Source organism: Lissotriton vulgaris, chromosome 2_2 (genome assembly GCF_964263255.1).
Source record: "Lissotriton vulgaris chromosome 2_2, aLisVul1.2, whole genome shotgun sequence".
Classification (NCBI taxonomy): Eukaryota; Metazoa; Chordata; class Amphibia; order Caudata; family Salamandridae; genus Lissotriton; species Lissotriton vulgaris.
In genome coordinates, this window is record NC_141688.1 from 7,805,184 (window position 1) to 7,830,691 (window position 25,508).

Sequence of the window (25,508 nt, forward strand, 5' to 3'; positions counted from 1 at the left end):
GTACACCTTGAGTCTTGTCACCTGTGCATGGATTTTAGTCTTGGCCACCCACACTCATTTAGGCATGAGTTATCTGAGTACATTTAACTAGATGCTTCTCTTCCTGGGTCAGCGATACATGTATTTTTCCATTTTTGTTTTCTTGTAGAATAATTCCCCTGAAGAAGAGCCACGGCTCGAAATGCATTGAGGACGCATGTGTTATCAGGCTTATTGAGGCACCAATGTTGGAGAACTAGTAATGATTTTCATTTAAAATCTTGTTTGAATTGATTACCCATGGATGTTTCATCATGTGACGTAATATGATATACATAATCAGTTGAAATAAAGTCCACAACAACTGGAGACTACTTTAATTTGTTTCCTTCACTACCATTGCAATACAGCGATTATTTCGCTTAAGGAGCACTCGAGGTTCTAACCTCACGGTGTAAGGTTTACTGGAAAGCCATATGCATAACTGCCAGTTCCCAAACATATGCCAATTTGGAAATCATCACAGACTCATGAGACTCAACTCATGATCTTGGCCTCGGGGCACTTGTTTCTGCTAAGTATATCTCATTGTTTCTTCCTCTTTCTGCAGCATGCATATATATTTCATATCAATTCAGCTACAGACCTTTTTATTCTTTCAGTTCTCTGGAGTATAAAATCGAATTAGACTGGTCTGTCTTTGCTAGGAACACCAACACTCATCTCAACTACGCAGAACTGGGACAGAGTCTCCGAAAACAATTTTTACTTCTAAATCGGGTAAGGTAACAGAGGGTGATGATGAGAAAACAGCAACAATGCATCTTGAGAGAGAGGGGAGATCATTGATGCAATGCCTTCTCCCTGTCTGAAGTTGCATTATTTCTCTTCTCTCTCCCTCTTCCATTATTGTTCACCTCTCGTTTACTCTGTTGCTCTTTTCTCAGTCCATTTACGCTTCTGTCTATTCCCTTTTCCTTTCTCCTGGCTCTGTTACTTATGTATTCATTTTAACTTTTATGTGTATATATAGATTAGTGAGCCTAGTCAATTAAAATAAAACATTTTGTTAACGCGACACACTGCAAAGGAATATCTGGACTGATATGATGCTTATTTATTTAGAGAACATGTTATAGAGTGCATTTCCATCAATCCTTTTTGTCAACAATGAATTCAATAAAATATGGATTGCAATTTTTAAATCAATCGTTTGTGGATATGTGTGAATGTAAGTCCTTGTGATGTGTGTCGTCGCAGTGAGTTTGGACAGTTCATCCAAGTCCGAATTATAAAAGACGAGTTTCAGGGGCAAAAGCATCTGATTGTGAAAATTTGAGCAAACATAATAAAGGGCATGGTCATTTAGTGCTATAGGGGTTTCTGTTTTAATTACCATGACTATTACCGGTAATGTAGCGCTTAACAAAGGACATTACATGGGTATGTGTGGTTATATATTGAAGGAAGGCCAGGGGTCCTACAGAGATGTATGTTCTTATTGTCTATGACGTAACATGCATGAAGAAATATTCGTGCCACTTTTATGGTTGCTTTGCTTGAGCCACTGTGTCTAACGTGCCACAAACCAACTGCGCAGCAGTGTGATGGGCGCTCGTTCTTCTTTTCTAGTCTTCTACCAGAGTGCGTGAATGAAAGTTGTGCCATAATAACATCAAAACAAACACTTCTCTCTGTCTCAAATAGGTTCATGCAGTGACCAATGCACTGTTTTGAACTCTCTTTTGGTTCAATTAAACCCCTCAATCTCACCCTAATATTGCACATTTCTTCTCTTTGTGACTTTCTTCATTATCTCCCACTTCTACTTGAACTCAGATGTTGTGAGAAGAGGTTGGGGCACAAGTCTGGTATCTGACATATCTCCATAGCATGTCACATTGTTTCTTGTCTTATTGTCTAAACACATCCCAGGCGGTGTCAGTGGGTGTTTCCAGAGGCTCCTCTGTCACTTCACAGGAATATCTGCTGTTGGTGCTTGAACGATGATCAAAATGAGACCTTACCCATGCAATTCACCACTGTGCCAACTGCACCATTTAGTTTTAGAACTGGCTACAAGTTATTCTCATTTAGACAGTATATAAGTCCTTCATCTATTACCAAGATACATTTCCCTTAAATGCCGCAAATTTATACGTGTTTGTTATGTCTTGAAAATGGTTAGCCCATGCTCTTTTTCACTGTGGCACTAGCCCTACACATTTTTTTCAGACACTCCTTCTATAACTTATACCCAAAATTAAGGGACATATTCACATAAAACAGGGCAGCAAGCCAAGTCGCTGCGCGGTTGAATGTGAAAGAGGTGACAAGTAGCATATTTACTAAGATATGGTGCTCCTGTGCTCTCTACCTGGTCTGGTGCACTTGATGCTGCCTACCGCCAACGCAAGGAGCCTTGCTCCATGCTGCAAGGGTACCTGTGTAACAAACAGAATTGATTTTGTGCACGAAGGGACACCTCTGTGCACAAAAACATCACTACGGATGCACTTAAGAGTGCGCGTTCAGTAGTGTGTGAACTCGATTTTCCCTACTTTATTTTTCCTTGCAATATTATATAGCGCGAACTCGACAACATGGCATGAGCACAATTTACATTACAGAAGAACACATTCATTTGTGGTGGGCACGTGGAGACAAAGCGATTTGCCTGGAATCACAGGATGTTGAGCTGATGCCGATATTCGAACGTAGCTCCCCAGCTCTAAAGTTCCCAATTCTAGAACTTGTGTCCGGAGGTGTGTCTAAAAGTGTATGTCGGTGCTGCCCATCAATGAGAGAGACCTGTGCATTTTTCAAATCGGTGGGCGAAAAATATGAGTATGTTGCTGGAGATGTGGGCCGCCGTGCCACCAATGTACTTACTGGGGGAGGGTAAACACCCATTATTCCGCAACTTTCTTTCCGCATACCATCACTCCGCATACTTTCATTACGAAAGTACCATGACTCCACAATGCCATTATAACGCATGGCATTACATTTTATATGCTTTTACCACGCATACATTTACAACGAAATTCGTTGTAAATGCATGAATGGTAAAAGCATGTTTTTTTTAAATGTTTGGATAAGGTAGGTATGGGTATAGGGGGTATATGTTTTGTGGTACTGAGGTATATGTTTTGGGGTGTTTGGGTATTTTAAGGGTTCAGATATAGTTTTGGGTTATGGGGTACAGGGGTAGTTTTAGGGTTTAGGGATAGGTATGGGTTTTGGGGTACAGGGGTATTTTTAGGGTACAGGGCTAGGTTTGGGTTTTGGGTATAGGGGTATTTTTACGGTTATGGGGTAAGTTTGGGTTTTGGGGTACAGGGGTATTTTAAGGGTTCAGGGCTAGGTTTGGGTTTTGGGGTACAGGGATATGTTTAGGGTTCAGGGCTAGGTTTGGGTTTTGGGGTACTGGGGTATTTTAGGGTTCAGGGGTAGGTTTGGGTTTTGGAGTACAGGGTTATTTTTATGGTTCAGGGCTAGGTTTGGGTTTTGGGGTACAGGGGTATTTTTAGGGTTCAGGGGTAGGTTTGAGTTTTGGGGTAGAGGGGTATTTTAGGGTTCAGGGGTAGGTTTGGGTTTTGGGGTACAGGGGTATTTTTAGGGTTCAGGGCTAGGTTTGGGTTTTGGGGTACAGGTGTATTTTTAGGGTTTAGGGCTAGGTTTGGGTTTTGAGGTACAGGGGTATTTGTAAGGTTCAGGGCTAGGTTTGGGTTTTGGGGTACAGAGATATGTTTAGGGATTAGGGAAAGGTTTGGGTTTTGGGGTACAGGGTATATTTATAGGGTTAAGATGGGTTAGTGTTTAAGGGTGTTGGGGTATTTTAAGGAGTAAGGGTGAGTTATAATTATGGAGTGCAGGGGTATTTAAAAGAAGCAGGGTGGACACCCGGAGCTGGAATGTACAGAACCTGGGAAGAAAAAAACAATGAAATATTGGGCACAACACTCGCTTTTTTTTCCGTAATCCCGCGCCCCACACACGCCCACGCCCCCAGCACATGCCCACAGCACAAGATATGAGACATGGCATGAAGGGCGGAACGTACCACACGCCCCCAGCACAACGCAAACACGCCCACAAGGGACTACTTTGCTGGCATGGTTCTTTTACCTTTTCAATGTATATGGTGGGCGTCTGCATAGCCTATGTCCTTCTGCTGCAACTGCCCTTTCCAATGCTGTATTGGGTGTTGTGATTAGTGATGTGGTTCCTGAGATTACCCGCCTCAAAGGTTTGGGCTATCTCTTTATTATATTAGTATAGATAGAAGATATATATTCACTGAAAAAACCATAAGTGTCTGGCCTGATATAGTTAGGAATTAGCATTTAAAAACTTTAGAAATTCACTGAAAAATTATAGGTTTTAGGGGTGTTATAGTTAGCTGGACATTTCACTCATACAAAACCATTGAAATTCCTCCGATATAGTTAGTTGTACTAACTATATCTCGCGCACCCGCAATCCACTGCTGAGGATGTCACATATTACATCATTCATGACATGGTCAGTGTCATCACTGATGACATCTCAAATGACATCACTGATAGCATCATCCAGTGAATGTGGTTTGCTTCTTTATTTAAATATGTATTATATATATAGCAATTTGCATTGAAAAATGAGTGGATATATAAATATAAATATTTGGATGGAGGATTTAGTAGCAATGTAATTGACTGTTTATTTGACTAATTTATAGTGTCTCATTAAATATAGTGGATAGTAACTAAACTGTGTGAATATCTGTATCACTTTGTCAGTTGTTGTGTAAACCGGTTCTCCAGTTGGTTACTAGCTATGTGAAAGTCTATATTAGTTATTGATTAGTTAACGGAGTATTTATATGGGAGAGTGATTGTCTGTGTGGTTCGGTGGGGGGTGTGTGACTGCCCAAAGATGTGTGAATAGTTGATTCAGTAGGTATATGAAGGTAAAACGACATGTTCTAACAGTTGCTGAATATCTTTATGGGTGTGGTGATGAGCAAATATATTTCTCAATGGTGCATGTCCAACAAACTAGAAAAATAAAAGGCAGTGTATGAGTCAGTTGTTGTATATAAATAAGTATACATAAGACTCAATGATTGAATGAGTGACTGTAAGGATAACTGTATACTTGTAATAAGGATTTTAAAATACACAATGGGGCCCATTAGGATGGCGGGCGAACTTAGTCCGCCCGCCATCCCATCGGTGACTGGGACCGCCCGCCATAAGGGCAGGGGTCCTGTGGGGGGTTATTAGGATGCGCCCGCCACTGTGGTGGGCGCATCCTGCATTTTTAGCATTGTGGCTGGCAGTGCTTTCAGCACCGCCTGACACAATGCTAAAATTGCATGTGACGCATTTACATAAACAAAGCGGCAGGCACCGTGCGGTGCCTGCCACTTTGTTTATGTAAATGCAATGGGGTACCACCGGTACCCCATGTGTGCACCCCCCACATCTCCTTCACTCTGGGGGCCCATCCTAATATGACACCATATTAAACCTTTTCTGCCCTGGTTTCCAGAGGTCACCTGTGAGCCAACTAGCCCACCGGTACCTCCAGTATGCACCAGGGAGCTGGGTTGCAGAGAGGTGTTCGGAGGGCACACCCCCTTTTTACAACACTCTGCAATGCAGCTCTGTGGCGCTTACTGGAGGTACCTGTTGGACTAGTTGGCCCCTAGGGGACCTCTGCATTGAAGGGGAATATCTTCCCCAACCTAAAACGCGCCACAGGCCGTGTTTGCACACATATCACCTCAAGTCCCACCCCCTGCATTCACCACTGTGCAAACATGCCCCGTAATGCGTTCTAAGTTGGGGGATTAAGCCCCCTCGCATACTGGGGGTCCCTGAGTGCCAACTAGCCCACCAGGAACCTCCAGTATGCGCCTGGGGCTGCGTTGCAGAAAGGTGTAAAAAGGGGCGTGGCCTCAGAACACCTCTCTGCAACACAGTCCCCTGGTGCGTTTGCAGAGGGGGAACTAATTCCCCTTGCATACTGGGGGTCCCTGGGGCCCAACTAGCCCACCTGGAATCTCCAGTATGCGCCCGGGGGCTGTGTTGCAGAGAGGTGTAAGGAGGCCACGCCCCTTTTTACACCTCTCTGCAACGCTGCCCCTTTGCGCGTTTGCAGAGGGCGAACTAATTCCCCTTGCATACTGGGGGTCCCTGGTGGCCAACTAGCCCCCAGCAACCTCCAGTATGCGCCAGGGGGCTGTGTTGCAGAGAGATGTAAAAAGGGGCGTGGCCTCATCACACCTCTCTGCAAGGGAGCCTCCTGGCCCATACTGGAGGCTCCCGGTGGGTTAGTTGGCCCCCAGGGACCCCCAGTATGCAAGTGGACTTAGTTCCACCTCTGCAAACGCACCAGGGGCGTGTTTGCAGAGAGGTGCAGGGAGGGGGCGTGGCCTCCTCCCGATCTCGTTTTTTTTTAAACCTACTTTGAGGAAGGAGGGCTGTGTAGCCCCCCTTCTTTTTCTTTTTTTTTGGCCCTGGGGACCCCATCCCCCAGGGCTTGCCCCAGATGTTTTTTTTTTCCGGGAAGGGGGCAGCGTGGCCCCCCTCCCGTGGCTAATTCCAGCCCCAGGGACCCCATCCCCCGGGGCATGGCCAACTTTTCTTTTTTTGTTTTTTGTGGAGGGGGCTGCATAGCCCCCCTCCTATGCACCCTTAAGGCCCTGGGGCATAGGATGGTGCCCTCCTGGGCAACTTATGGCCCCTGGGCCTGCCCTCTCTGTTGGGGACCGTGGGGGGGTCCCCAAGCCCCCCATGGTCCCTGTCGGCTCCCCGCATCTTGCGGGAGCCGGCATTGCTTTTCGGCTTGGTGAGCAGCTAACATGCTGCTCCCCATGCAGAAAAGCATTCGACTTTGGTTTTTTAGCTCTCTCTCTCAAAAACCAAAGTAGTTTGCTGTGGTAGGGTGGGAGCCGTGAGGCTCCCGCCCTACCATAGCAAACAGCAGTGTCCCGGGGGTAGGCACCCTGGGACACTGCAGGAGCCGGCCCTGGGGAGTGGCGGTCCACAGGGCCGTTGAGGGCTCCAGGAGGGGGGCCGCGCAGCCCCCCTCCCACTTGTTAAAAGCCCAGGGGGGTTGTGGTCGCCATGGCTGGGGGTCCATCACTGAGCCCCCTATTTTACATACTAGAGCCTGGGGAGGTGGCGGTCCCCGGGGCGTGTGGGAGGGGCTTGAGCCCCCCACACAGGCTTTTTTATTTTATTTTTAAAAACGAAGCCCCGGGGGAGGAGGTCCCCGGGGCTTCAGGGGGGCCATGAGCCCCCCTGCATACTACATAATGAAGCCCCAGGGATGGCGCTCCCCGGGGCTCGGGGGACCTTAGAAGCCCCCCATCATACATATACAAACGCCAGTGGGTGGCGGTCCCTGGGGTGGCGGGGGGGCCGTGTGCTCCCAGCTATTATAATTACTTTGCGCCAGGCGGTGGCGGTCCCAATATTCAATTGGTCCTCTCGGGGGCTAATTTGAAAAAAAAGCAAACCGGGTTTATTTTTTTCCCATGGGGTACATGTACCTACGCATATCCCTAGGCCTAGGGGGTTAGGGTGTTTCTACCTTGCCCCCTGTGAGTGTTTTGCACGTTTGTTTCACTGCTTTCTTGGGCCTCGGTTCTACCGAGGCACAAGATGGCTGCCAACACTTCCTGCTTGAAGAGTTGACAGCCAATTAGCATAAAGCTCGTGCAACGGAAGGTAGGGAGTACACTACAGAGTACAGTACAGAGTACGGTACTTCAGCTATAGATATATCTATGATTTTACTTTTGATTTTCTCAGGAACTAGTGAACAGATTTATACCATTTAATAAAAAGGGTAATCTGCGAACCGAACTCTACCTTTTTGCCAAATTTGGTGTAATTCTGTTCAGCCATTCGTGCTGTAGCCTTGGCTAAAGGTCCTATGGAAAATTTCATGGGGAAAACATGTTTTGGGACCCCCCTTTTCTCTCACCCCCGCTTCACGAATCAACCCCAAACTTTCAGGGAAGGAGCGGAGCAGAGCAGGCCATTTTCTTGGGGAATTTCGCGAAGATTCGTTGACCCGTGCCAAAGTTATTCCAAATAGAATGTTGCAGTTATCCTATGGAAACTAGGTCCTAACTAGATATACCTACTGGCGACCGCCAGTTGGTAATAATAATAATAATATGGAGGTTTATAAAGCGCCTGGTTACGCACACCGGCGTGTCCCCGCACTATAGTAGGTGGGAGTAACAGAGTCACAACAAAGAAACGGAGCTATTCTACTGGATAAACAGATACGTTTTAAGTTTCCCCCTGAATCTAGACTCTGATGATTTAATGCTGAGTTCTGGGGGGAGCCTATTCCAGCTTCTCGCTGCTAGAAACTAGAAGGACCTTCCCCCCATACGTGCCTTTTTTACTTTGGGAATTTTTAGTAGTCCCGAACCCGAAGATCTCAAGGCTCGGGCAGGCTCTTAGGGAGTAATACGATTCTGTAATATCTTTGGTGCTCTGCCACATATAATACGGTGGCACGTGCTCTGAGCCTTAAACTCAATTCTGCTCCTGACAGAAAGCCAATGAAGTGCCTGCAGCGCTGCCTTGGAGGCGGATCTTTTGGGTAGCCTCAGGACCAAGCGAGCCGCTGCATTTTGTAACACCTGAAGTTGGTCAAGGCTCTTTAGCGTGGCACCCAAATAAAGAAGATTGTCATAATCCAATTGTGCAGTGACCAAGGCATGCACCAGCGTCTTACGGGCCTCCGTGGGGAGAAGGTCAAGAGTTTTCCGTAGGCCTTTCAGAATGCCAAAGCATACCCCCACCCCGTGACTACTCTGGGGCACAAATGTTAGCTCCGCATCGAGCCAAATGCCCAAGTTTTTGGCTTCCTGACAAGGAGTAGGGGCCGACCCCAGGCAGGATGGCCACCATGCCGATGACCACACAGACGGGCCCGCCCCACCACAAGCACTTCCGTCTTGCTACCATTCAGCCTCAGGCAGTTGGTCGACATCCAGGATGCAAGCTCCTGCATGCATGCTCTGAACCTGTCAGCAGCAAGACCGGGCGTGCGCGATATGGAGATGACCAGCTGCGTGTCATTGGCATTAGACACTATGCCCAGCCCATGGGCCTCAACTATGGCTGAAGATAAGAGAAGAGATGTCCGGTCAAAGGAAAGTGTGTGCTGCACTGAATACTAAAGACAGAATGAGATCAGGTAATAACCAATTGAAATAACACTAGGCTGAGAAACTCCCATCAGCCCACCCATATGGCGGAGCATCATCATGTGGGATACAGATAGTAAATCCAAACCTCGTCCAACCCATCAGTTGATGGTGCAGAGATGGATTTCTGAGGTAGAACTCTAGCCACAGTGTTGTTCAATTGATGCTGATGGTGTGCAGTGCTGTGAATAAGCGTGTAAGATATTAAAATTAACTACTGGGACAAAAAATAAGTTTAATAAGCAATGTCCCAGTGTCAAAACATAAAATAACGTCCAATAGTCTGAAAGTATAACTATGTTAAGGCGCTGTGCAGTGAGGTCAACATGTTTCAGCCAAGCGGAACAACTGTCCGGCTTTCTTCGGGACCTAGAATGGATAGCTACTGCAATAAAGTGCAAGTGCAGAAAATATAGAAAACCATTAATGTGTCATACATATTCAATTACTCCTACCAGGAACTTGGATCCCCAATGTATACTGGAGGGATTGAATTAGTTATCCTTTCCTACATGAGAAAAAAGGAGAACAAAACACATAATATATTAAGGCCCTGATGTAGGTAAATCTAATTTACCGATTCTTAAATACCGAATTTTACCGATTCGGTATTTAAGAATCGGTAAATTAGAAGGGGGTACATGTAGGTATTTCAGATTCGGTAAATACCGAATCTGTAAAATTCGGCATTTACCGATTCTGTATTTGCAGAATCGGTATCCCCCATTGATTCCTATGGGCCTTGAAGCCCATAGGAATCAATGAGGAATACCGAATCAGTATTTACCAATTCGGTAAATACAGATTCCTGCAAGGGTGCAGGGGGTGTCACTTTGACACCCTCTAGCACCCCAAATAGAGGCACGTGTGCCATGTGGCACACAGACACGCCCTAAGGGCATGTCTGTGTGTGACATGGCACAGGTGTGCATGCACATGTGTGCATGCACACCTGGATTCGGTATTTTACCACCCAATTGGATTGGGTGGTAAAATACCGAATTCTAAAGGCCGGTGGGACTCAGAAGAGTCCCACCTACATCTGGGAGATTCAGAATCGGTAAATATACCGATTCTGTATTTTACCGATTCGGTAAAATTACCGCATCGGTAATTTTACCGAATCGGTAAAATGGGCCCCCTACATCACAAGCACCCATTTACCGGTCGTTAACGGCCGAAATCGGCCGTTACCGGCCGGTAAATGGCCAGAAACAGCCTCCTACATCTAGCCCTAAGTGTAGGGTTATATACATATATCCCAATGTGACATTTAAGAGACATCACACACATTGAAGAGAAGATATCCCTTCACTGAACAGAAGGCTTCAGTCCTTCTATTTGACTGATTCTATTTGAAATATTAATTTAATAAAATTCATTACTCACCCAGCGTTATGTGGGAGAAAACCTCACCTCGCCCGGCAACCGCTCGGGAATATGAGGCCAGCTCCATTGTGTAAAGAAAAAGTAGAGGGCACAATCAAAATCATGTTTGTTGTGTCCAAATGACTTTGTGATAGGCCTTTCCACCGAATTTTATTGACAAAATTTAGGTTTAATTTAATTCATTTTGCTTTGGGAGTGTTTGATGGGTGGAGTAAGCCTGAGGATACGGCACTTTGCAAATGTGATGATATGTCTATACAAGATACAATGCACTTTACCTTCTTCTGCGAATTTTATAACGAGAGCAGGTCAAAATTCCTAAAACCCCTGTTAAGAAGTCTGGGGATTGCCCAGATGGGGCCTGCTTTATTATAGCTACAGATGCTTGATACTCCCTGGGTAATTTTTAATGTAGTAGTTTTCTGGTTGCTGCTATACGTGCAAAGAACTTAAGATGTATAAATAATGGTGTTGGTATGGATATTCTGTGCTCATGATCACTTCTACTGATTGTTCTAACTACCTCACGTTTTTAAATTATGCCTTTTGATAAAATTGTAAATAGATTGTTAATGTTGATTTAAAAAAAAAGGTTTTATGGCGTTTTTAAACAGCACAATGAATGGAATTTTTGTATGTTTATGTGTACTTTGTATGATTTTAATTAATCAAATAAAGTGGTATTGACTTGACTTGACTTGTGATATTATCTTTACGTCTAAAAAGTAACCCAGTTGTTGTGTCATCAACATCCCATCTATGAGCAAAGCTGGAACCCAACAATACTTGGCGCAAGATGTAACCTCCCTAGTACTGGTAGAGATTCACTTAGTACTATAAGCATAGGTAGATGATTGAAAGTTCACTAAATGAGAAGGAAAAAAGTGAGCCCATTCTTTGGATGAATTGGATATACAGAGAGTGCCCATTCCTATATCTTAAGAGAATACAACAGGATTTGTATACAGCATTCAAGTTGAAAAAGGTCCCTTTTGTATGGATCCATTACCCCGAAAAGGACTGAGACTGAAAGGGACGAAAACCGGGACCTACCTCTCCGTCTGTACCCCTCTCTTGCGTCCGAGAGGAAGTGGAGGTACCGACCGAGGCAGTATCGCGCTCTTTATTGTGCGCTTGATTGGACAATTAGGTCCAATTAGTTGGTAGATTGCCAAATTTGCCCACTGCTGTTGCGTGCTGCCCGCGACACTATCCTGCTCGCGCACGCGCTCCTGCTTTGACCTAGGGCGCATGCGCGAAAGTGTAGTGAAAGGAAACTAGCGTCGCGCACTGTTGGGGAAGTGACACGGCGCATGCGCTAGGTTGTGTCAGTTGAAGTGCTGGGCTTGCGCTAATGCCCCAAGCTTGCGATAATGGATATGAGGCATTCTAGCAGATGTACACCTTCATCTCTGTTGGTCAGTCAATAGTATCTACTGATACTTAAAAAAGGTAAGATGAGCCACTACGTTTATTTATCAAGTAAGCCTAAGGTTACATAAGCACAACTCATGATGACTTTATTACGCTATATCTTTCGTCTAGCCTGTCGGGTACCCCAAGTCTATATTGAATAAGGGCTGTTATCGAAAATTCGAACTTTAAGAATTTAGATCATACTGACATTGTTTGTTGTAAATTGTAATTCTTATGTGGCTAATCTGTGTTTCGAAAAGGCACAGTCAGAGAAAAACAAATTTGAACCCAAGATAGGCGGGTCCACAAAATAGTTTTATAAGCACTCCATACAGTAGTACCTCAACTATGGCTGCCACTGGGGAGATATATAGGTTAAATAAGGTTGGGCTCAGGGACGAACCCTGAGGTACGCCCTGGCCCAAATTGATGTCTCTAGAGTAGCAGTCCCCCAGCCGGACCTGAAAGCTCCTGTCTACCAGGAATGACTGAATCCATTTCAGAGCAGCACCTGAAATCCCACCTTCATTCAGACAATGGAGCAGAGTGGCATGTGCTACAGTGTCAAATTCCGCGCTGAGGTCCAGGAGGACCAAGGCCATAGTTTGACCCTCATCCACCCCCTGTCTGATGGTCTCGACCACCATAAGCAGGGCCGACTCAGTAGAGTGGCGTGGTCGGAATCCAAACTGAGTGGTGTGAAGAAGATTAGCTTCCTCCACATATTCCATCAGTTGGATGTTCACGACCTTCTCCGCCACTTTAGCCATATAGGGTAGAAGAGATATAGGGCCGAGGTTCTCCAACTTCTCAAAACGGATGTTTGGCTTTATTTTAAGAGGGAGTGTTTCCACCCTGTAGGTACCGTAAGAGTCCTGAAGGATACCTCCAGCAGATGTCTGATATAAGGTTCAAGGGTCGCCAGGCTTTCAGCGAGTCGCTTAGGCGAGGCTGGATCCCTCTGGGAGCCCGACTTTATCGATCTGCAGATCTGTATAAGTACCTCTGGAGAAGGGGTAATACATTTCTCCAATCCCTGTCGTCCCCTGACTACCCCTGTATCTTCTGAAAACTCAGACCCTGTTACAATTTGCCCCGGAAAAGAGGAGTACATTTTTGCCACTTTTTCTGCGAAGAATTCTGCAATACGGTTACATGAGTCCACAGAACAATCCGCCGGCACAGCGGAGGAAATAGATTTATAGATTTTAAACAATTCCTTCGCGGAGTTCTCTTTCTCCCTAATCCTCTTGGCAAAGTAGGCTGTCTTAGCCCTTCTAATCAGCCCATGGTAGGCTCGCCTCTTTGCCAAGTACTCCTGTTTTACCTCGCTCGAGAAGGCCACCCTCCTCTGCCTCTCATAGCGCTTACATGCTGCCTTTCCCATCCGCAGCTTGTCGTTAAACCAAGGAGCTGTTCTCTGTGAGCGGCGGCCCGCATTAGTCAAACACAGTGGGGCGGTAGAGTCCAAAGCCTCTGTAATGCGCTTATCCAAATTACTGCTAGCTGTTTCCATATCCACCCCGCCCGGTTGCCCTCCTTTGTATACAGTATGTATACATATATATATATATATATATATAATATATATATATATATTCACTGAAAAAAAGTAGGTTTCAGGGACGTTATAATTAGTTGGATATTTCTCTCATACAATATCATAGAAATTCCCTGATTATAGTTAGGTCAGCTAACTAAGACTTGCGCCCACACAATGCACTGCTGATGACGTCACATATTACATCATTCATGACATGGTCAGTGACATCACTGATGACATCTCAAATTACATCACTGATGACATCATTGATGTCATCCAATGACTGTGTTTTTCTTTAAAGCTTAAATATGTATTATATTTATGCCAATATGTGTTGAAGAATGAGTGGGTGTATAAGTGTCTGAATGGAGAATTTAGAAGGTGCGTGACTGACTGTTTAAGTGAGTGATTACATGTGTCTTCCTGAATGCAGGGGTTAGTGACTAAACTGTGTGAATGTCTGTATTAGTTTCTCTGTTGTTATATAAGCTGCTGCATGGGTTGGTCAGTAGCTACATGAGTGTCTATATGGGTTATCGATTGGTTGGCTGAGTATTTGTATGGGTGCCTGAGTGTGTGTGTGGGTGGGTGGGAGGTATGTGACTCTGTGTGAATGGGTTCAAGAGTGCATGTGGAAACAGCTGTATGGGTGGGTGAGTGTGTGTTTGGGTGTGTTGGTGAGTGAATAGATGTCTCAATGTTACATGTCCAAGTAACTACATATGTAAAAGACAGTGTATGTGAAAGTTGAAGTATATAAATGACTATATGTGAGAGTCAGTGATTGTGAGAGTCGTGGTATGGATGAGTGTGTATTTATATCAATGATTGTATAAAAGAGGAAGTATGAATTTGTTGCTGATTGACTAATTGATGTGGTATGTTTATAACTGTATAGGTCAGTAAATGGATGTGTGATTGATTCTTTGAATGACTGACTAGGTGAATGAGTAACTCTGGATGAGTGGTGGTGTGTGAGTGTCTGTAAAAGTGTATGAGTGCTTATGATAGTGTTGTATTGATGAGTGACTTCATATTTGAGTGATTGAATGGGTGAATGTGTGGATGTGTGTGTAGACCTAGGAATCGCTGAGTGCGTATGCAGTTACTGGTAAGGGTGTGTCGATGGTTTAAAAAATGGTAGTCTGTATTTTACAGCGGGTGTTTCAAAGGTTATATTAGAGTGTGAGGAGGTGGATCAGATTTTCCCATGGATGATGTCATCCGTGATGAGTTGTAGTTAGCTAAACTAACTATAACTTGGGAATTTCTATGGTTTAGGACGAGAAAAATGTCCATCTAACTATAATGTCCCTGAAACCTGTGGTTTTTTCAGCGAATTTCTAAGGTTTTTTAAATGCAAATTTCGAATTTTAATGTTCATTAAACCTACTTTTATTTTAGTAATTTAGATTTTTTGGGGTGATATTTTGTAACTATAATGTCATAAAAATCGTTTTTGTAATTTTTTTGTTCGTTATTAAAATAATATAATGTCTTCTGTTTTCTTAAATATTATAATATACATATATTTTTGGGGAGGAGAAAAAAGTGAAATTGCGTACCCACTGTGTACTTTACTCAGTGTGTGTGCGTATTTACCACATTGGTAAAGACGTGAAGGATGCGCGTTTCAGCCAGCCCACTCTGCTTACGGTTACAGGGAGGAAACTACAACACTACATGTCCCAGGTCTTCCCTGTAGTGGTCTGCTGATCACAGATCTAGTTGTCAGCATATCACAGCCACTCCCTCACGGCTGGTTTACAATCACACCACACCCAAGCAGCACAGGTGTCACAGGACATGTGACCCTGCCAATAAAAAGGGCTGGCACACGTGCTCAATGCCATTTCCACTCTCTATCTGGGTGTATCCGTGTGCCTATGATGTTGGTGGCCGCCGAGGCACTTTGGCCGACATCAGAGCTGAGCGGGTGTGTAACCTGCGATGATGCATAGGCCTCGATATACCATCCTGGCAATCAAGACCCAATTTGTATTGTGAGATCGGCTTAGCCGTGTAAACTAAATACAGCTGGTTGCACAGACATGACTCTTCGGTGCGGTGCAGCAAGATGCGCTGGGAGCATGTGCCGCAGAATCCAGCGACGGCTGAGGAGGTTGCTCCGGCAAGTTGTGGACCGTCTTGGAGAAGAGCCGGTGGCAGCAGGTGAGAATGGTCTGGGTGTGCAGGATCGGGCATTCATCGCTGGACGGCAGACTGGTCTGGGGACAAGGGCTGGGATGCTTGCAAAAGATGTAGGAATCATGCACACTGCTTGAGAAATTTGCGATGACATTAGTGTACAGGCCCCGGTGGTCCAGTTTTCCTGCACATTGTTGGAATGCATGTAGTTTCTGTTGCTTACAGGTATGATAAATCCTGCATAATGAGACCGTAACAGAGGTTTGTGTGGTTGTAACATTCCTTTTCTGTCCTAAAAGGTTTACAACCACACAAACTTCTGTTACGGTCCTTTTGTGCAGGAATGATCATACCTGTAAGCATTCCGGTTTGTCCAAGTGAAATACATTGTACAATATTACGTTTGTGACCATACTAACGCTTGACCATTGTCTTCATTTATCCAACAGGTTTCTGAATACAGAGTTTTGGGATTTCCAGGACGATCTACAGTTATTTTGATCCGAAAGTTGATGTTCCCCGTTGGGAATGTAACTCATGGTTTGATGTTTTTGTCTTGTTAATTTATGTTTTTCTAATAAAGTACTGTTTTTCCACTACTGTTGACTACTACACTTCATGACCTGGTGCACCCCCATTTCAGTGACTATAATCGTGGATCTGGAGCACAGAGGCGTCAAGCAACAGCTGGGGTTGGGGTTGGTTGTGTTGGAATACTACGAATTGGGACGAGCGGGTGGTTTGGATACAGGAGCCCTACGTTGCTTTTGTGGACATGCATCCAAAACGTGTGAGGAAGTTTAATAAGGCTGTGAGACTCCTCCAACTCTCGCAGTTGTTAGTTGAAAGGTACCAGAGACCAACAGGAGCAGCACAGCCAGCAGCTTTGTCTGTGGAAGGATGTTGATTGTCCGCTGTGTTGGTACCATCAACCTTTCTTTTACGAGCCCCGGGCGGTGGTGGTCCCCAGGGCTGGGGGGAGCTGTGAGCACCCCTGCATCTATTTGCGAAAATCCCCAGGGATGGCGGTCCCCAGGGCAGGGCCCACCCAGGGGCAAAATAGTAACAAATACAAATATTGACCCCGGGACTTGGCCCACCCAGGGGCTAAATAGTAACTAAGCGCGGGAGCTCGTGCTTCTTTTATTTTTTCGTGGCTGGATGCCTTGTGGGACCTCCTGATCAGGCCTAGGGGGTCAGGGTGTTTCTACCCAGCCCCCTTTTTGTGTTTTGCACATTTGTTTTTCTGATTTCTTGTGCCTCGGTTCTACCGAGGCACAAGATGGCTGCTAACACTTCCTGGTTTGAAGTGCTGACAGCCAATTAGCATAAAGCTCATGCTCGGGAGGATCCGCAGCCTTAGATATCGAAAAAAAATTATTTTTCATTTTCTCAGCAACTACTGAACGGATTTACACCATTTACCAAAAAGGGATCTTTCTAAAACAAGGGCTACCTTTTTTCCAAATTTGGTGTAATTCCGTTCAAAAGTTCGGGCTGTAGCCGTGTCTAAAATTTCCCATGGGAAATTGAATGGGGAAATCACGTTTTGAGACCCCCATTTTTTCTCACCACCCCCTTGCCGAATCTCCCTGAAACCTCGAAGATAGGAGCGGACCGGAGCGCCCCATGAGTTTTGAAAAATTTGCAAAGATTCGTCAATCGGCAACAAAGTTATTGGAAATAGAATTTTGCCATTTTCCTACAGAAAATAGGTCCTAACTATAACTATCTACTGGCGACCGCCAGTAGATAATATATATATTTACACAAATATATATATATATATATATATATATAGACATATAAACACACACAGGTTTGGCGTGCTTAGGCCATCTTCGACGGCGGGCTCTCGACGGGGAACGCCAACCCCTATTATTCAACACACTCCTGGTTACAGCACTTCATTAATGAAAGAACCAGAGTCGGAGCCCAAATCAGATGCGGTGTCGTCAAGTTTAATTAGCAAAGGAAACACCCAACGCGTTTCGGGACCCGTGAGAAAGAGATCAGCGGATCTCGAAACGCGTTGGGTGTTTCCTTTGCTGATTAAACTTGACGACACCGCATCTGATTTGGGCTCCGACTCTGGTTCTTTCATTAATGAAGTGCTGTAACCAGGAGTGTGTTGAATATATAGACATATCTATAAATAATATAAATAACAACATCTCCAAAACAATGTGAATATGCACTTTGCACTTAATACTGTACAACGGATTGATCCCAGAATGTTTATATATTTTAATAGTCCATGCTGCTATGTATTTCCAATTTATCACACAAAATCACGATGACCCGAGCATAGAGAGAACGTATAACAGTATTTATTTCAGTTTTACTAATCATGTGACGTAGTGTATGGTGAAGGTTTTTAAAAGCAATGAGGGACTAGGGTCTCGACATGTGATCAAGCCCACTGGATGGGCAAAACGCGTCATCCACCATGCTGAGAGTCAGCTAATAAAGAAAATTTGCACTTACCTGGTGTCCGTGACCCGCTTTTCAACTTGGAGTAGTCGTGGGAATCTTGATGAAACACATCATTGCTTCGGGAACAGGCTGTGCCTGAAATCCTTTGTGGGCCACCCAGCTTTCAGCCTACCCCGCAGCCGAAGGAACCCGGAGGCGTTCATTGGAGGATCAACGATTCCTGGCAAAAACCACCTAGTAAGCTAGGTATTTGCAGGTGGGGAGGTGTGCGGACAAATGAACAGTTGGCTAGACAAGGGGCCTAAATTAAGGACAGTAACTGGGGCTCCGTGAAACTGACAATGGATCTCCCTTGTTTAGATTTTGCCAATTTTACTTGTTTATATCTTCATATACTTAGCGAAAAGCTATATCCAGCTCTAAGCACAGCTGACAAGATAATTATAGAGCTGGAAACAGTGGCCACAGAATTATTTGGTAACCTGCAAGTAGTCAAAGATAATGGACGTAAGAGAATGACCACCATTAACCCACTGGAGGGTGAAGTATGGACATTGCTTAAAAAATTGGAAAAGCTGATGAAGTCAGAAATGACTAAGTGGTGGGGACAAAAATCAATTGAAAAGTATGTGAAGGCAAGTAGGGTACCACGTGGGTTGCGGATACTGCTGACCCCAAGTTTTTGGAACCCAAATCCAGAGATGTTGAAGAATTGGGCCAGCAGTAACCTAGAAGCATCCATGCGTATAGTCCAAATATTAATTAAATATGCCAGAATAGTCCGGGAAACTATTTTAAAATAAATTCAAACCACGAATGATGATTTGGCTAAACTGGAGTTCAAAGATTTGAGTGCAAAAACTAGACAAGAAATTTAGATACGTTTAAAAAAACAAGAAGCAATAATAAATACAAGAAAAGCGTACAAGTTTGCACGGGATAAACAAGATTAGGAGACCGGACATATTTTCAAAAAATTATGATGTCTTGAAAAAGATCCTCTGAGCAGGCCTAGGGTGGTCAGGGTGTTTGTACCCTGCCCACTTTTCTTGTTTTTTCATCTTTTCTCTTGAAATTCGCATGTAACTACACCAAAGTCCTAATAAACACAAGGGCTCGTTTTAGACAAACCCTATAACCCAACAGTGGGGACTTATTGCCACTTATCACCATGTTATCGGCCCTTTGGTGCACACTGCCACATAGCACACAGTGTTGTAAAAAGGGGCGTGGCCTCTGAACACCTCTCTGCAACGCAGCTCTCTGGCTCATACTGGAGGTACCTGGTGGGCTAGTTAGCCCCCAGGGACCCTCGGGGTTGAAGAGGAATTAATTCCCCCAGTTGAAACACACCACAGGGCATGTTTACAGACATGTCACCTCAGGCCCCACCCCCTTCCTTCACCATTGTGCAAACGCGCCCCCCTCACGAGTTGTAAGTTGGGGAATTAATTCATCTTCAATACTGAGGGTTCCTGAGGGCCAAGTAGACCTCCAGGTACCTCCAGTATGCGCCAAGGAGCTGCATTGCAGAGAGGTGTTCAGAGGCCATGCCCCTTTTTACACTTCTCTGAAACGCAGCTCTGTGGCGCTTACTGAGGGTACCTAGTGGGCTACATTGACCCTAGGGACCCTCAGGATTTAATTGGACTTTATCTCCCAACTTAAAACGGCCACAGGGCGCGTTTACACAGTGGGAACGGAGGGGATGGGGCCTGAGGTGACGTGCCCTGTGGTGAAATGAAATAGGGATTTATTGCATTTTAAGTTGGGGAAATAATTCCCCTTCACTCCTGAGGGACCCTGGGGGCCAACTAGCCCACCAGATGCTTCCAGTAAGCTCCACTGCGATGCTTTGCAGAGAGGTGGTCCAGGCGGTGAACCTTTTTACACCTCTCTGCAATGGCGCATACTGGAGGTACCTAGTGGGCTACTTGGACCCTAGAGACCCTCAGGATTCAAATGGCCTTAATCTCCCACCTTAAAATGGCTACAGGGCGTGTTTACACAGTGGTGAAGGGAGGGGACGGGGCTTGAGGTGACGTGTGCAAACACGCCCTGTGGTGCGTTTTAAGTTGGAGAAATAATTCCCCCTCAATTCTGTGGGTCCCTGGCGGCCAACTAGCACACCAGGTGCTTCCAGTAAGCGCCACTGCACTGCATTGCAGAGAGGTGGCCTAGTCCGTGCCCCTTTTTACACCTCTCTGCAACGCAGCTCTGTGGCGATTACTGGAGGTACCTAGAGGGCTAGTTGGACCCCAGGGACCCTGAGGATTCAAGGGGACTTTATCCCCAACTTAAAATGCCCATATGGCTTGTTTGCACACATGTCACCGCAGGCTCCCCCCTCCCTTCACCAGAGTGCAAACGAACCACGTGACGCGTTTTATGAGGTAGGTTTAATCCCCCTGCCCTATTATGTACTAGGGGCTTACAGAGGAGGTCATGCTAATCACAGGGGTACCCCAACGCATAGTGTTACCTAGTGTATGTACGTGTTTTTATTGTATTCTAAGTGTCTTTTAGCATACCACTAGCTCTAGGCCTGGTTAGCAACAGTACCCGCCAGTACCCGCCTGAAAAGGTTGTGGGCACAGGATGGTTTTGCAACAAGGCCTCTTTCTGCACCTCTGTTGGTTCTTTCTGCACATGTCTTACTTCTTCCTGCACTTTTCTTCATCTTTGAGGACTTCTGTTGCTTCCTTCTGCATTTCTTTTTTTTCTATATGTGCATTTTTTCTTCTTTCTTCACATGTCCTACCTCAGTAGGCATAGTTAGAAACTAGCATTTAGAATACCTTTGACATTCACTTAAAAAACATAGGTTTCAGGCACATTATAGTTTGGAATTGGCATTTAAGAAACTTTAGAAATTCACTGAAAAAAACATAGGTTTCAGGCGTGTTATATTATTTGAGATGTCATCAGTGATGTCATCAGTGATGTCACTGACCATGTCATGTGTGATGTAATATGTGACGTCATCAGCAGTGCATGCGGGCGCGCAAATTATAGTTATCAGAACTAACTATAACGGGGGAGTTTCAATGGTTTTGTACAAGTGAAATGTCCAGCTAAATATAACGCCCCTGAAACCTATGGTTTTTTCAGTAAGTATATATATATTCAGAGGGCAATTCCAGATCAAGATTTGGTCCTTTGTCAAATGCAGAGGAAATGGAGTTTATCTGTGAGCAAAGAAAACAATCCTTACGACCGAGAAACACGCCTGCACACAAACAAAGAAAGAAATCGCCGAAGGTGCGAGCGGCGTAGGTGTTGTAAACACAAGAGGCAGGGGCCAGCAGAAAAAGAAAAATTGGCATTTACAACAACATCAGTAAACCAAACAATTGTTAATTTAACAGACATCCAACTTAACGACGCCGAAAAACAACTTTTGGCTCTTGGTCTAAGCTTCTGTCCAGAGTGCAATTTAAACTACGTGCAGACAAGAGTCGATGTCTATATATTTATTCGGAAATTGAAACTGACTTCACGATCAAAAACCATGGAAAAACAAAACAAGTCTCTCACACGAGTCCCCGGCAGTGGCCTCACAGCTGGAGAAATACCTTTGGTAACCACACTACATTCTCTATGAGATGAAGCCACAGAAACACGTGGTGATGAGTTCAATACACAAGATATTGCTGTAGCAGAGGACATTAACATTTCAGCTCCTGGCCACAGTTCATTTAAAGCACTGTCTTTTCTTGTGCCAATCATGCCGCATGATGCTCTGGATATATTCTATGATCGGATTACAGACGAATTCAGAACACTGTACCGGAAATCCATCAGGTACAGAAACAATTCTAGCAACAAGACCAACGAATATTTTCAATTTATGGATAAGTTAAAGAACAATGCTACTGTGGTCATCAACAATTCCGATAAGGGAGGCAAAATTGTTCTGTGGGGCAAGCATCTATACAGAGCAGAAGGGTATCCGCATTTTACCAACACTGAATGTTATGAGCAAACAAACGCTTCTTTTGTCAGGAAAATGAACAGAGATTTCAAGGATAAGCTCACTGCATGACAGAGGGAACGTCTCATCTCCAAAGATTAATTTAAATATTTGTACAAGGAATTTTCCGACTTTGCCTACATTTTATTTAATCCCTAAAGTGCATAAGGGCACAAACTCCATGCCCTGGAGACCGATATTCTCTGCCAAAAACAGTACATTTGAATGCACCTCGAGCTATGTAGACTTTTACCTCCAAGATCATGTGGTTAATTTGCATTCCTACCTACATGACTGAGATGATTTTCTATTGAAACTGAAGTCAGTGCAATGGTCCAATGAATATCTGTTCTTACGATATTTCCAAATTCATGTTAGATGTCCTTCTCATCTAACATGAGCTTCGATTGGAATTCTATAGAGCATATTATCAACCCATTATCGCCACTTTAGCAGCACTTTCCTGCCGATAAAGTGGCGATAATTCTGTCGGCCAGGCTTCATAATATGGCCTTCTCTCCTTTTACAAATAAAGGCAACACTATAGTTTTACAAGTGCAGTGTACTTGTAACATTTCACCATAGGGCCGCGTTCAAATGGTGTCTATATGGAAGTGCCTACTGCGTTACTGACGCAAAAGTGGCATAACGGCATTGTAAATTTGCCGATTTATTTCTAATGCATTGCTATGAAGGCATTGTATATGTAGACTGCTGTGCTTACCTTGTATACACAGTGCAGGCACCGGAGTTCACAACTTGATTGGAGCTCTGCTTCTATACGTCAAAGTGTATTGAATACCTTGCTGACAATTCCAATGCTGTTGCTCGATAGGCCGTGGTTGCTTCTGAAGAATGTTTGCTGAAGGAAAGAATAGGACATTTTGAATAGTCATGGTAAACTGAGTTGCTTAACTACTGTCAAAAGTGAATTGCAATGTGGGTTCTTAATATTCCGTAGTTAGACTGTTGCAGCTGCGCCACTTTTATTGGCTAGAAACTGCCAATAAAGCAGGGATAATGGGATTAGTAGTATGCCCTTGTGAATTCCTATAGCAGCCCATATCAACACAAGAACCTGGGGTGCTATGGGAATTCACAAGGCCATATTATCAAGCCCATTATCGTCGCTTTTTCGACAGTTTCCTGCCGATAAAATGGCGATAATTTGAACACCGGTCTTTGATTATATGTCCGTTTGTATTGTTAATTTATTTCAGACATTTCAGCGATTATAAAAACGTTACTGCTATTGGGAAAAAAAATTAAATATGTAAATTAATACATTATATAGGAGTGCGTTCGTTTAAAATATTAAGTAGCATTTTTGTATGTAGTCAGCCACAACTCTTTGACTCCTTCTGATGCATACTCAAGTGTCACTGCTCACCTTTTGTGGAAACGAGTTTCTTCATGATGTAGTCACGATCTTCAACAAAGTAGTCTCATATGTGTTGCAGAGTCTTAATACCTGTATGGCTCACGACATACTCGTGCTCCCATCATCATCATCATCATCGCAGGTTCTTGACCCTCTCAGTGCATCGGGCACTACTAACTCAGTGACCAAAGAAAGTAGTGGGCCTTTTGTTCGGTGCTTTGGGAACAACTCTAAAATGGCGTAAAACAAGTGCGCTCCGTCTTTTTTATACATAGGGTCACATGTGTAGTGACGGATGCGCTAAATGGGTGTGGTGTGGGTGTATACCAGCCATGAGGGAGTATGTGTGTCGTTCTGACAACTAGAATTGCAACTAAGAAATCACTACAATGGAAGTTGTACTTTTGTTGTGTTTTCCTGGTAGCGTAAGAGTGGCCTTCTTTTTCTATGTGACGTTATAGAGTCACCATGTATGTAACCTATTTTGTGACGCAGTTTATTGTACAATGCGTTTGAAAAACTATTTGTGGTAGGGTGGTTTTTAAATTAAACTGTGTACTGTGGTTACAAGTTTGTTGAGTGTAGAAGTATATATATATATTTTTTCTATTTTGTATTCTGTCATAATTGTGCTCACTTTTCTGCTTTAGCTTGCAGTACTATATTATTTTATAAAATGTATAACAAACTGTTGAAATCATGTTTGAAATTAGAATGGAAGCATGTAAGCTGGTCTCTGTGAGCAATAGCCTTGTGAATTCCCATAGCAGCCCTGGTTAACACCAGAACCTGGGCTGCTATGGGAATTTACAAGGGTCTATTATCAAGCCCATTATCGCCGCTTTATCGTCGGTTTCCTGCCAATAAAAGTGGCGATAATGTATCTATGCCTACCCACGCAAGTGAGGTACCATTTTTTTCGGGAGACCTGGGGGAACGCTGGGTGGGTGGAAATTTGTTGATCCACGCAGATTCCAGAACTTTCCACCACAGAAATGTGAGGAAAATGTGTTTTTTTTGGTAGTTTCCAAAGATGGCCACCGAGCCCCGGGCCAAAAACTCAGGTCCCCCCCCCAAAAATCAAGATAGTTTTGCAATAGAGTATTGTAAATTCACCACCGTACGATTTGAACCGTTTCCTGTTGCAGCCACTATGCCTACCCACGCAAGTGAGGTACAATTTTTATCGGGAGACCTGGGGGAACGCTGGGTGGGAGGAAATTTGTGTGAGCCCAGTGATGCCACGCTTTCCCACACAAAAAAAGTGTGAAAAAACTGATTTTTTCAGCAAAAATTGAGGTTTGCAAGGGATTCTGGGTAAAGGAACATTGGAGGATCCATGCAGGCCATACCTCCTTGGAAGCCGTCGGGTGTCTACTTTTCAGAAATGTGTGGGTTTGGTAGGTTTCCCTAGATGGCCGTCTAGCACGGGGCCAAAAACCCAGGTAACCCCTCTTGCAAAAGCTGGTGGTATTGACATTCAATACCACCAGCTTTTGCAAGAATCCCTTGCAAATCTCGATTATAGCTGAAAAAAAAAGATTTTTCACACATTTTTGTGTGGGAAAGCGTGGCATCTCTGGGCTGACACAAATTTCCTCCCACCCAGCGTTCACCAAGTTCTCCCAATAAAAATGGTACCTCACTTGCGTGGGTAGGCATAGTGGCTGCAACAGGAAACGGTCCAAATCGTACGGTGGAGAATTAAGTTTTCAATTTGAGAGCGTGTGATTCAAGGAAATTGTGACAGACAATTTCAAGTTTGCAGGAGATTATGGATAAAAATCAACAATAGAATTCACCAGAAACACCTGACCATATACTTCCATGGTTTAACAATAATATCTAAATTTAGTAAGTTATTTATTGCTATAATGTACACCTTAACAGAGTTACTCAAAAGTCAAACATTCAAGCACGGCTAACTATTCCTCAAAGACACACACATACAGGTTGGATTTGGCACGAGGGCGAGTGATGGTTCAGGACATAAAATTTTATTAACAAGATATTTAAA

The 25,508-nt window shown here is 44.3% G+C and overlaps 1 protein-coding gene across 1 annotated transcript in view; it reads left to right on the top strand.

The window, feature by feature from the left end:
* The first annotated feature begins 644 nt into the window (after nucleotides 1-644).
* The window catches only part of LOC147728932 (sulfotransferase 1 family member D1-like), a 388,090-nt gene continuing 363,226 nt past the window's right edge, over nucleotides 645-25,508 (top strand). Inside the window, exon 1 of the mRNA XM_086959172.1 lies at nucleotides 645-759. The gene's annotated coding sequence lies outside the window, so the exon portion shown is untranslated. The remainder of the gene's footprint in view (nucleotides 760-25,508) is intronic.